Source organism: Phoca vitulina, unplaced genomic scaffold (genome assembly GCF_004348235.1).
Source record: "Phoca vitulina isolate PV1807 unplaced genomic scaffold, GSC_HSeal_1.0 scaffold21, whole genome shotgun sequence".
Taxonomy (NCBI): Eukaryota; Metazoa; Chordata; class Mammalia; order Carnivora; family Phocidae; genus Phoca; species Phoca vitulina.
Window position 1 is genome coordinate 1,581,719 of NW_022589724.1, and position 13,682 is coordinate 1,595,400.

At 47.2% G+C, this 13,682-nt stretch overlaps 1 protein-coding gene and 1 pseudogene across 1 annotated transcript in view; one reads left to right on the top strand and one right to left on the bottom strand.

Annotated features, from left to right (window-relative positions):
* GABBR2 (gamma-aminobutyric acid type B receptor subunit 2) overlaps positions 1 to 13,682 on the bottom strand; it is a 339,457-nt gene that overhangs the window by 115,692 nt on the left and 210,083 nt on the right. The window lies entirely within an intron of this gene.
* LOC116641041 lies at positions 1,694 to 3,676 on the top strand (annotated as a pseudogene).

Below are 13,682 nucleotides of genomic sequence, written 5' to 3' on the forward strand. Positions count from 1 at the left end.
GCATCAGGCTCCCTGCTCAGCTGGAAGCCTGCTTCTCCCTCTCCCACTTGTATGTCCAAGCATTGGACATTTTGGTGATTTCTAGTTTTTCCCCTGCCCGCACCAAGACAAACCATGTTTCCTTGAGTGCTCTAGTAGGGCCATGTCTTTGCTCATATCACCACTGCTTCCTGAGGAAAACTTCCTAGAGGTATAGTTTTTTTTTTTAAGGTCTAAAGGGATGCACTACTCCTCTTAGAGGGCAGGGTCCGAATGCTTATTTCTATAAAACATTCTCCTCCCTGCTCCCACTGTCTCTGATTTTCCAAACCTTACCTGTCCTTTGAGGTCCAGCCCGACTGTCTTGACTGGAAGTCTATACCACTGGGCCAGGAGCGACTTCAAAGATTAAACCATGATGACCAATAGAATATGAGCCACATATGTCATTTTAAATCACCCAGCAACCATATTTAAAAAGTAAAAAAAAAAAAATGGGTAAAATTAATGTCAATGATAAATTTTTTAACCCCATATATCCACAGTAATATCATTTCAAATGTAATCAATATAAAAATTATTAATGAGATAGTTTATATATTTGGGGTACTAAATCTTTGAAATCGGTGTCTTTTTTTTACATTTATGTACCAGCCACATCTTAAATGCTCTTGAATGAGGCTAGGGGTGACCACAGTGAGCATCACAGGTGTAGAATGTGTCTTACTTTCTCCGTATTCCCATGAACACAGGGCCTGGTATGAGTGAGTCGATCACTGAAAGATCGACTAATGGCCTCATCCTGTCTTCTCCAGCAGGTATGGAGTCTCTCTACTATGACCCCTTAGAACCTTGAAATACTCCTCTTGGTGTCTCTCCAAAGTACAGGGGCGCCTGGGTGGCTCAGTCGGTTGAGCGTCCGACTCTTGGTGTTGGCTCAGGTCATGATCGGGGTCATGAGATCGAGCCCCGCGTAGGATTCCATGCTCAACTTGGAGTATTCTCAACATTCTCTCTCTCCTTCTCTCTCTGACCCTCCCCCGACTTGTGCTCGCATGTGCGCACGCGCGCTCTCTCTCTCACAAAATAGAATAAAAACTTTAAAAACAAAACAAAAAACAAAGTATATCCAGTCTCTTCCAACATGCAGCTATGTAATTACAGGGGTCCCTGCTGCGCCTAAGCCAGGACTCAGAGCCTACCCCTGTCGGATGCTTGTTGGGGCCACAGTCCCTGGACAATGAGATGTTTAACGTACTGGTACTTGGGTGTGTTATGTAGGGAGTGGGAGCTGAGAGGACAGTGTGGTCACTGTCTCCAAGCCTGACCCCAGGGATTGAACCTAAGGGCACCGTGTTCACAGGGAAGCTTGTGGGGCCCAGGACACAGCCGCTGAGCTCCGGGCTCAGTCAGTGGCGTGCTGGGAACTGCTTAACCACAAGCTCTCCAAGGGGAGGACAAGTCCTGATTTGTAGTATTCGAGGATTACTGTGGTGTAAATCCTCCCGTCACGGCCAATTGCACACTACTAATGTGACATCACAGAACAGGAAGTTGGGAAGACAGGGGCACAGTTGGCTCTCACCAGCCGAGACAAGTGAGCTCCCACGTGGTATGAGGCCAGCTGCGCAAGGGGCCGAGTGGCCTTCCCCCCACTGAAGACTGAGGCCATTACAGCCCCGTGCGGGCCCTGAGGAACAAAGATCTGGCAGTAATGTGGGGAGAGGCCTCCGTGAATGGCCTGCAGGCACTGGATGGCACCAAGGAGCTGTGGCACTGGGCCAAGCAAGGAACCATTTGTGAAGACACGGAAATGCCTCCAGGGACGCAGAGGGAAGACTGGAGGAATGGTGGGGGTGGGGTGGGGTGCTGGGACTTGAGGTCACGCTGTTCGGCAGGTAGGAGCAACACCCCAGGGAAGTCTCCCTGGTGCTGGTGTAACCTCATTTGTAGACAGGCTGGAGTGGGTTCTGGCCGCTTACATTATGTCTGCTTCCCCACGAAACATGAGCACCTAAAGGCTCAGATCAGATGTGTCCTGCACACTTGCAATTCTGGTTTTTACCGAGCACATCTTCGGGGTCCTGATCTCTGCATGCATGGAGTATTTTTCTGCAGGCTCGGGAAGGGTAAGTGCTGCATCCAGTTTCCCCTGGACCACCATGAAAAATTTCAGATTATCCAGATGTTACACTGCACAGAATACCGTAGAGTCTATAGATGCTTTTCTTTCATTTACTGTAGGAATGTTTACAGTGTATGTAGTGTATGTAACTTGAGAGATATTCAGTTTAAAATGAAAAGTAACTGCATTAGAAGTACATCCTTGATCACCCCCTCATTTCTGTCAAGACTGACATTTTTTTTCTCCCCAAACATGCCTTGAATCCACCTGCTTCTCTCCCTCCCCACTCATCACAGGTTAGTACCAGTGTCCTGCAGGTGCTCTTGCTTCTTTCTAATCTGTTCTCTCCACTGCAGCCAGGGGAACCTTCTTAAAAACAGCAATCAGTTCACTCCCTTGCCAGACACCCTTCTACAGGGTCTCAGTGGTCTTAGGATAACAGGTGCGACGTGATCTAGCTTCCACCTAACCCCTCTGGCCCACTCCCCAGGTTCATCCTGTCCCACTCTGTTCCAGCCACATTGGCTTTCTTGTGCTTTCTCAAAGGTGCCACACCTCCTCTCACCCCAAGGCCTTTGCATTTGCTTTTGCTTTTTCCAGGAATGCCCTTCTGACCCTCTTTGCCCAGTTAGCTCCTATTCATTCTTCACTCTCAACTCAAAGTCATCTCAGGGAAGTCTTGTCTTTTTTTTTTTTTTCCCTTTTCTTTTCTTTCTCCAGGGAAGTCTTTCCTGATCCCTAGCCTTGGTCAGGCCTCCATTTCTAAGTTCTCAACATGCCCTGTGGCTTTCTTCAGAGCACTTTCCACAATCTATATTCAAATAGTTATTCAGATGAATATCTGCTTACTATCTGTCTCCTCCTGGGTACAAGGACCACATTTGCCCTGCTCAGCGCTGTATCCATAGCAGCCCCCTCCCCATGCCTCTCACACTGTAGGTGGTAGGAAATATTTATAGAAGGAATGAACGAGCAAAAGGAAACAGCCACTTCCCTGTGGTGGTGCCAGGTTTTTACGCAGTGGTTCCATCACTGATAATAAAAATCCCACGGCCCAGAAGGGGTGTTTTATTAGTTCTTGGACATACAGTTAATTTTTTCACTATAAATATCTGATTTCTCCCCTTGTTTAAGCAAAAAAACAAAACAAAACAAAGAGATACATGCTGTCACCATGGTGCCCATGAAAAAGGCTGGAGTGAAGGGGGGCAAAAAAAGAAGCAAGTTCTGAAGTTGACCTCTTACCCCCCACCCCCCACCCCCGCCCCGTAGAAGATGGAATCATGGATCCTGTCAAATTTGAGCCATTTCTTCCAAAGAGCATCCAAGTGAATGGAAAAGCTGGGAATCTCAGTGGAGGGGTTCTAGCCATTGAAAGGAGTGAGAGCAAGATTATTGTAACTTCTGAGGTGACTTTTTCTCAAAAGGTATTTGAAATATCTCACCAAAAAACATCTGAAGAAGAATAATCTATGTGATTGGTTGCGCGGAGTTGCTAATGGCAAAGAGAGTTACGAATTGTGTTACTTCCAGATTAACTAGGATGAGGAAAAGGAGGAAGAGGAAGATTAAAATTCATTTATCTGGGGGCGCCTAGGTGGCTCAGTCATTAAGCGTCTGCCTTCGGCTAGGATCTCGGGGTCCTGGAATCAAGCCTCGCGTTGGGCTCCCTGCTCAGCAGGGAGTCTGCTTCTCCCTCTCCCTCTGCTGCTCCCCACCACTTGTGTTCTCGTTCTCTCTCTCTCTTTCAAATAAATAATAAACATCTTTAAAAAAATAAAATTCATTTATCTGGAATATTTTGTATGAGTTCTGGAATAAAACTTGGGAACCAAAATAAATAAATAAAATGATATGGATGAATTATGGCTTTCTTTCTTCTTCTACTAGGGACCCCTCACCTGCCCTCTCTCCTCAATCACACACTGCACTTTACAGTTTGTAACGCACTTTCCTTAATTCATCTCCAGAGCAACCAAGCAAGGGGCTCTGGTCACTGGTCTCATTTTGCAGCACAGAATGCAAAGATTAGAGACTTCCCCAAGGTCACCACTGCTAAGATGGTGGGGACATCATGCAAACCTAGGACTGCAGACTCCACGTCCAGTGCTCTTTCTGTCGCACTGGGCTGCCTCTCCCAGGAAGGTAAATGAGCCACCCAAATGAGATGGTGTCACTTCAGTTTTGCCTGGAATTTTTCACCAATGCTTTCAGAATCATTTTTGCAACCGGAACATTTCTTAAAGGAAGAAAACTAGTTCATCACAGTAATCAAGTCTGTCATAGAGGATGTGTGATGATGTTTGAAAATATAATCCTATGAACATCAGAACTGACAACTCTGAAACATCTCTAGGCTAAATCTGCTAATAACAGTCTTTAGCATTCAGGTTGGCACTCACATCAGTTGGTGTGATACATTTCACAGCAGAAATGCCCTAACAAGGAACTTCCTCAAAGAGGAACTGGGTAGAGGACAGATTTTAATGAGGCCGGATTCCTGAAAGGGTGAAGTGTGAGTGAAGAATAATGGCATGAAATGAAACATGTATTTCCACGAGTCAGATGACAATATGGGGTTTCACATCAGAAAATGCAGCAAACGCTTTCTAGAGGTCAGGACTTGTACAGAAGAGGAGTCAAGACATCAGGGCCATCACCTCTGTAGATCCTCCCAGAGAAAATGTGCTTTGATTAGAACGAAGCCGACACATATGAATTGCAATTACCTCTTCTGGGCCTGCTGTTCACCCACTCATTCCTTCTTACCCACCTATCTACCCACCAACTCATCCACTCATTCATCTTTGTCTGACCACTGACCTGCCCATCTACCCACCTGCCCCTTCTCCATCTATCCACCCATCCACCCACCTATCCACATACCTATCCATCCATCCGCCCACATACTCATCCATTCATCCATCTATCCTTGTATATACCTGTCTCTCTCTCTCTCCATCATCTCTTCCTGTATCCATTCACCTACCCACACACCCATCCAGCTGCCGTTCACCCATCCACTCAACCTTCCAACTGTCTACTCACCCGCCCACCCCTTCACCCATCCACTCACCCATCCAACCAGCTAACTAGTCTTTCCTGTATATCTACTGTGTGTAAAGTCCTTAAGAGATGTCAAGGAGGTGGGGGACATGTGGTAATAAAAATCTCTGATGTATTTGTTTACTGACCATGAGCTGAGACTCTAGTAGAGGCCAGACTGTGAGCTAGCAACTGAGAATGCAAGGGTCTTTCTAAGACCCCACGTTCAAGGAGTGGGTAGGAGAAGACTCCACCATTAAGCTAACCAAGTACTCGGAGTCGAGATGATGGCACAACCAGGATGAGGGCAGGGATTTCCACACTGTACTGGGCTCCAGGGCCAAATTCCATCAGCTGCCATAGGCAGCTTACCCAAAGCAGCCCGGCTCTTGTCTGTTTAATGGACACCCACCCCCTGGCCAAACACCATTTTTTGTTGTTGTTGTTGTTATGAACACACAGAATGCGGTGAAAGGGCATGCAACAAAAAGGCTATTAATCCTACCACAAAAATCTCGGGTGTAAAAGTACAGTATTGTTCGCTGCTTTGGTGACTAGACAGGCCACCCACAATGACCACTGTTCTGCTGTTGGTTTCTCTCTCTCTCCCCCACTCTTCTGTGATTCATTTCTTCACCTTTGAAGAGGACGGCCAAAGTGCCTTTCCAGATAAAGATAAAGCAGTAAGAAACCCCCATGATATGTGTATCACCTTAGTGATTTCTGCAGCCTCCACGTACCATCTGTGCTTTTCTTTACTAAATATCTGCCTCTTAAAAAACCTACAAAAGAAACCCCTTCTTGCTACCTTAAGTGCTAGTTATATTTTTATTGCACACATTAAAATCAAACACAGCTATTAAAATAAAGAATGTAGGTCTGGGTCCCAGCTCAGATCGTGCCCTCTCCCACCTCTGAGGCGCTGTGCGTGGACCTGCCATCATGGCTTCTCTCCTCCCTCCCGCCCTGCCTGGGTGCTGACCGGGGTGGGCTGACCCGAGGGCCCAGGCTAGCTTCCCCGTTACAGCTTTGCTTCATCTTTGTTACTGCAGAAATTGGCTTGCTTATTTTTTAATAAACGAGGAGGGTTAATAGAGGAGTCTTCGAAGGAGCAATTTTTTTTTTTTTTTTTGAGAGGGGGAGGTTGAGAGAGAGACAGAGAGAGAGAGAGAGGAGAGAGAGCAAGTGGGGGGAGGGGCAGAGGGAGGGGGAGAGGATCTCAAGCAGGCTCCACATGAGTGTGGAGCCCGAAGCCAGGTTTGATCTCACAAGCCCAAGATCATGACCTGAGCCAAAATCAAGAGTCCGACGCTTAAGGACTGTGCCACCCAGATGCCCCCCAAGAAGCAAATTTAAAAGAAAAAAAAAATGTTAAATGTAATCTTATGTTAACTGAGGGACCATGATATTGGGATTCTCTGTAAAATCTCTTTTGGAAAACAAGTTTGAAAACAAGCAGAATAGACTGACAAATAGCTACGTACGCAAAGACTATGAACACCCATAAATCACATAGTTAGGGGTGTGTGTGTATGGTTTTGGAGTCCATGTGAGGGCATTTGCTCGTGTGCATAGGACTGTGAGAATGGGAATTCCCAAAGACGGTAAGAGCTGACAGAATGCAGCTGGAGTAGTGACGTGGGGCCCGCCAACCCCCTGTCCCTCCTGTAAAGTTAATCACAGGTGTTTGCGGGTCTAGAGGACTGTGTGCAGCTGGTATCGGGATGTACCCCTCCTTATTGTTCTTGTGGTAATTTAACTTCCATCGTGTCCTGCACCCTACATGCATAAACCTCTTTAATCCCCACAACCCTATACAGTAGGCCCTGTTGTTATCTGTAGGGTATCCTTGGGGGGACTCTGCTTAGCTCTCCTCTTTACGGCTGAAGCACCATCCTCCAGCTCCTGGGAATGCTGGAGACTGAGGGTCCCAGCTGGGTCTCCTACTGGGAATTACCCTCCACCATGGGGAACCTCCTTGCCCATGGAAGCACCCCTCCGAGGGCCCGGCCATGGCCAGTCACTGGCGGATGGGAAGCTACAAAGGCCCGGGCTCCATGTCTCGCTGTGGACAACTGTGAGGGCCATCCCAGCTCCCGAGTGCTCCCAGCAGCAACTGCAGCCTCAGTTACAACCACATTTCGGATCAGCTTCTAGCTCTGCCCCAAGTCGCCGTCCTCACTCCCTTACAGGACATCTCCTGAGTTCACCCTCCCATAAACCCGCCACACCCAGTGTTCTGGCTCAGAGCCTATTTACAGGGAGCCCAATCTAAGGCATTATCCCCATTTTACACACAAGGAAACTGAGGCACAAAGAGATTAAGCTCTTGCCCAGGTTTACCTGACTAGCAAGTGGAGCCAAGGTCTGAACCTAGGAAGTCTGTCTCCAGAGTCTGTGATGCTAAGCATTTCACACAATTGATGGCAAAGGTGGGCAACCCCACCCCACAGTCCTATCCCTCCCACACCCCCTTCCACAGTTCGCAGTGCCCTGACCAGACTCCAGGCCTAGCAACTGAGTAATTTGCCAATTACTGTTTATTTATTAAGGATTTATTTATTGATTTGAGAGAGTGTGCGCATGTGCGTGAGCTAGGGGAGGGGCGGAGGGAGAGTGAAACTTAGGCAGGCTCCATGCCCAGTATGGAGCCCAACGCGGGGCTCGATCTCAGGACCCTAAGATCATGATCTGAGCCGAAACCTGATGAGTCAGCCGCTCATCCAACCCCGCCACCCAGGCGCCCTGGCCAATTACAATTTGACCAATTCTTGTTTAAGTAAGAATCCCAGGAAGCTTGAATTCCGGTGAGAAAGAAAGGGGGCTACAGGGGGTTGCAATTCCAGAAGAAGATGGATCTTCCCAGCTCCCTCTGCTCCCTGACACGGGGCTGGCCTCACACAGGGTCACATCCACGTGTGTGTGAGTCACCGCTGCACTCGCACACCCAGGCGGAGCTGACATCCAGCAGTGTTTAAAGCTGTGTGTCTTGTCAGTTGAAGTTTCTGTCAGCTGTCCTCCCCTGATGGCAGAAGGCCTCCCTCCCACTTAGCAAGTGCACAGGCTAACACACCTTGACACGCACTTGGGGGTGGTATTCTGGCCTCAGGCGAGGAGAAATGCGCGTGATGTGTTACGGGGCTCTCCAGATTTGCTTTTCACACAGGATCTGAGTCTATCTTTATCTGAGTGTTTTCCTCAACAGTGGGGATGTCACTCCTATTTACCTGTATTTTACTTTAAAGTAAACTTTAATTGTTTACTTTAAAAATTTTGCTCACGGTATTCTCAACATTTTAAAATGTACGTTCTTAAATTTCTGTATGAAACTTTTACTAGGCTAATGACTATTTGGTTAGCAGTAGCTTGCAAATAACTTTCCTCTAAAATTAGTTAGCATACTACTTATATCTTTACAAATACTTTTCAATATAAATAATAAATAAATTAAACCAGCTTTCCCATAATAAATAATAGTTCTAAAATAATCACACCGGAGTGCCCAGGTGGCTCAGTCAGTTAAGCCTCCTACTCTTGGTTTGGGCTCAGGTCATGACTTTGTGGGCATGAGATCGAACCCCGCGTCAGGCTCCATGCTCTGTGTGGAGTCTATTTCAGATTCTCTCTCCCAGTCACTCTCTCTCTCTCTGTCAATAAATAAATAAAAATCTTTAAAAAAAATGATTGCACCTAATGGGGGGGGTTAGTATTCAATGGGTACAGACGCTCAGTCTGGGAAGACGAACAAGCTCTGGAGATTGGGGGGCTGATGGCTGCACAATGAGGAGACTGCTTCATGCCACTGAACTCTGCACTTACAAGTAGTTAAGGTGGTAAATTTTATGTATATTTTATCATAATAAAAAAAGAAAGATGGGGTTAAAATGATTGAGGGCCACTGTCATAGAAAAAGCTTTATAATGTGAGGGATCAAAACAAATAGCTGTAAAAGAATTAAAAAAAAAAAAGATCACAGCTGAGTGTGAAGGGTGGTGCTTCAAGTGGGCCCGTCTGAATGACGAAGTTACGGGTGATTTTGATTTTCTTTTTGGTGCTTGCCTGTACTTTTTACATTTTCTTTCTGATCAAGTATTATTTTCATAATCCGAAAAGGAAACGTATAGGTTATTTTTGAATACATGAACGAGAAGAAAATGTAACACGGGGTTGCAAATACCCTTGCTCCCCCAGTCAGGGAAGAAGTGAGTAAAATGTAAGGAGCTGCTTCTGGGACTGGCTGGCCCCACTGAGAGGCACAGAACTTTCCCCTGGGCGGTAGAAGCTGGACGTCAGGGAGAGTTGCCCACCTAGAGATGAGGGGCCAGGGCCCTGGCTCCAGCCCCACCTCACACCAGGGCCGCAGACTCCCCACCTGCACAGTGCGTGGTAAGACATGCTGGTCTCACTGGCTCCTTTCAGCTCTGTCCTTCTCTGGCTGGGATTCTTTTGCCCCCTAATGGAGGAGAGCTTGTCTAGGTGTAGGATCATGGTTAACCGCGAGGGTTGAAAATTAGCCAGGCTGTGTCTTTTTTTTTTTAAGATTTTATTTATTTATTTGAGAGAGAGAATGAGAGACAGAGAGCACGAGAGGGACGAGGGTCAGAGGGAGAAGCAGACCCCCCGCTGAGCAGGGAGCCCGATGTGGGACTCGATCCCGGGACTCCAGGATCATGACCTGAGCCGAAGGCAGTCGCTTAACCAACTGAGCCACCCAGGCGCCCCTTTTTTTTTTTTTAATTTTTTTTTTTTTTTTTTTTTTTTTAAGAAGCCAGGCTGTGTCTTGTGTCCAACCTTGGGTAAATTATTTAACCTCTGAGTTTTCTCACCTGCCAAATGCTGGTAACAACAGTCTCCATTCTGTGGGGTTGTATTAGTTTGCTAGGGGCTGCCTTAACAAAATATCATAAACTGGGTGGTTTAAACAATCTAAATGTCATGTCTCACAGCTCTGGAGGCTGAAAGTCCAAGCTCAAGGTGTCGGCAGGGCTGGTTCCTTCTGAGGGCTGTGGGGGAGAGTTGGTTCCACACCTCTCTCTCCAGCTTCTGGTGGTTTGCTGGTAATCGTTGGTGTTCCTTGGCTTGTAGAAGCATCAGCCCCTCTTTGCCTTCATCTGCACGTGGTGTTCTCCCCGTCTGCGTGGCTGTATCCAATTTTCCTCTTTTTATAAGGATGCTAGTTAAATTGGATTACCCTACTCCAGTAGGACCTCATCTTAACTGATTACATCTGCAATGACCCTATTTCCAAATAAGGTCACATCCTGAAGCACTTCGGGTTAGGAGTTCAGATATGGATTTTTAGGGGGACACAACACAATTCAACCCATCACCAGAGTTATTATAAGTATCAGATGAGATAATGCATTTCAGAGCTTAGCATAGCACCCGGCATATAGTGAGCGTTCAAAATTATAGCCATTCCCATTATCATGACATTTGTCATTACAGTGATTGTTACTATGACCGCCTTGTCACTGGCTCCTTCCTTTGTTTCTCACAGAGACCTGGACAGTGTCTGTACATAGGGCTTCTGTTGAAGCTCTCATGAGACGATACACTCCCCCACACTACTTTTCATAAGGAAACAGCTATTTTTTCCCTGACTTGAGAAAGTCAAACTTGCAAGCTTTGGAAGGCTAGGCATCAATTGAAACAAATTGCTAAACCACATTATTTTGATCTTTCAAATTTATCTGACAGCAGAAGGAGTAGGTTTCTTTCTTGTGCTGTACATTATCTGCAGTCATTTGTAATTGTGTTTAAAGAAACGGGGGCGGGGGGGCAGCCACGCGGCGCCTAGGAACACAAGATTTGGAGACACCTGCCTTTAGAATCAGAACAACTAGGATGTGATGCTGAACGAGGCTCACCAGTAACACGGGGGGAGCCCAGCAAAGCCGGCGGAATTAACAGAACACCTAAATGGTGAAGAACATGGGCTGCTGAGTTAGCCAGATTGCGCAGTTCTGAATCAACTCTTGTCACTCGCTGCCTGGAGGATACTGGGTACATCATTTATCTTTGCTCAGCTTGCTCTTAAAAAAATCTATGACATGGTCATTAATTATCGAAATCCTTCACTCATTAAACAAAGATTGATCAGGTACCTAGTATGTCCCAGGCACCCAGCTCTAAGTCTTACGGGAGGCCCTGTGGTGGGGGTAACTGTGGTGAGGCAGGATGAGGGGGTAGGAGCTGTGATTTTAAATAGGGTGTGGGCGAGGCCTCCCTGACAAGGTGACATGTGGGCGAGATGGGACAGAGGGGAGAGAGCAGGACACAGCTCATTGGGAGGAGGCTTCCGGGCATGTGGAATTACCCATCCCCCACCTGGTGGCTGTTTAGAGCATCACATTCAGTGACATGGGTACCATGCTTAGGGTGCTGCCTGGGATGCAGTAGGAGTTCATTAATTGATAGCTATTATTAGCATTATGTTAATAAATGGAATTGCACTGAACAATGAAGGCGACTATAAATGTACTCTGTGCACAAGGGTAGTCACACAGTGATGATGATGATGATGATGATGATAATGATGATTATAGTTGTTTATGGCTAGCAATTACCTCTAGAAAATACTCCTGACAGTCTGAAGTCACAGAGGGTCCATCAGCAACCCCTCTCCCCCTCAGGCCCTACGACTTGAGCCCCAGAGAGACAGGGATGGGAGAGACCAGGGAGCGGGCTGGAGGGTGGGTTTCTCTCCTGCCTCTCTCCTGCCTCAGGAGCCCTGTCCCCAGCCCCACACATACACGCTGGGGAGATTTCCACAGCCTGTGTGAAACTCTGATGCCGGCCATCACAGCAAGACTATGGGGATCATTATTAGCAGATTCAATAACTATAGATCCTGTTAATACTTCTCTTATCAGTTCTAATTATTTATTGGGCAGAAGAAGTCTTTTTAGTTTCTAGAAGCCTGGAAGGCAACAGACTGGGAGAGTGTGACGGAATTTCTCAATCACGTGTGGATGCCATCCAACAAAGTTAATTCAAGGTTACCAGTGGCGAAGAGCTTCTACCAGGTGTAAAGTGCTGGGTGCAGAACGGTGTGACCAGAGGCATGAAAAGTGGTCCCTGCAAATCTGGGAGCTGCTAATTCATCAGAGGAGGCAAGTACGGCTCTCCCACAGGCTGACGGCAATGGGCAGGGCCAGGAGCAAGAGGCAACTGAGTATACTCAGGGAGAAGAGTCCAGAACCCTCTCCCGGGTGTAAGGGAAGCGACGGGGGAGGGTTGCTGCTAAACTTAAAGGCAGAGATGACAATTAGGTCATAGGAAAAATTCCCTCTTGAGAATGTTTACATTTCCCATAATGATACCCGGGTGTCTTCAATTGGGTCCTCCAGAAGCTCCAGAAGCCCAGGACAGGGAATTGTGTGCAAGCGATTTTTTTAAAAGATGTGTTCTCAGGAGAAACTTGTAAGGGAGAGAGGAGACAGAAAAGGCCAAGAATGTGGTTTCGGGTGAGGGCCAGCCTCAGCCTAATCCCACGGGTAGCTCTGGAGAGTGCCTAGCCCTGGTGTCATAGGACCACACCAGCTAGTCACCGCGGCGGGTCGCTGGGCTATGGTGTGGGTCCCGGGCACCTCCAATCACCCAAGGTGTGAGCCACCAGCAGGGAGACCTGCATGGCGAGGGGCTGGGCAGACCTGACCAAAGCCCTAAAAGAGATCCCAGGAGATCTGGCTGGGACACCAACAGGATCTGCTGTAGCTAGCTTTCGTGTGTAATGCTGACTGCTAATTCTCGGGGCCGTGGGAGTTTGAGCCAGACTAAAGAGAGGAACGGAAGGGGGTCTGCAAGCAAAAACCTTCCACTTCTAAGGTGAGTATCAAATCCCCAGAGTGAATGGCAGCAGGTAGAAAACTGGAAGTGTTCTTGCTTACAGGCAGGGTTGACGCCATTCTGTTTTGATATTAAACCGCCACAACCTTAATACAAGTTAACTGATTTATTATTGAGACAATTAAATGAGATAGTATATGTATAAACAGACTGGCACTTAGTAGGTACAGAATGATTGTTTTGCTGGACTTGATTCTGAATACTGCTTGATTAGACCCACATAAACTCTGTTCTTTGAAAAGTCACCATGGGGACAGCAGTAGTAATAATAATAGAAATAATGATGTTGCAGTTGGGGAGCTAATCACCAGCATTACTTATCCGTCTCAACCCTATGAAGTAGGTTATATTTCCCTCCGTAGATGAGAAATAAATAATCTCCCTGAGGGCACACAGCTCTAAGCAGTGGACTGTGGCCTCCTTTTGTCTGACTTCACAGATTTGCATTTCCTGTTGTAATTCATCACTGCCATGCCCCGAGCCATGGTACATTTTATCTGAGTTTGGGGCAGGGGACAGGGGAGGGCATTTGCCAGGTTCTCAAATCAGCTCCTTCGTAAAGTTTGTGTCTGATACAATTCCCCGGAGCTCCCAGAGTCTGGGATGGGGCAGAGACAGGTGGGGCGCAACGGCAGTTGGGGGGTGCTGTGGCTCCTGGGAACAGCCAACAGAGAGGCTCATG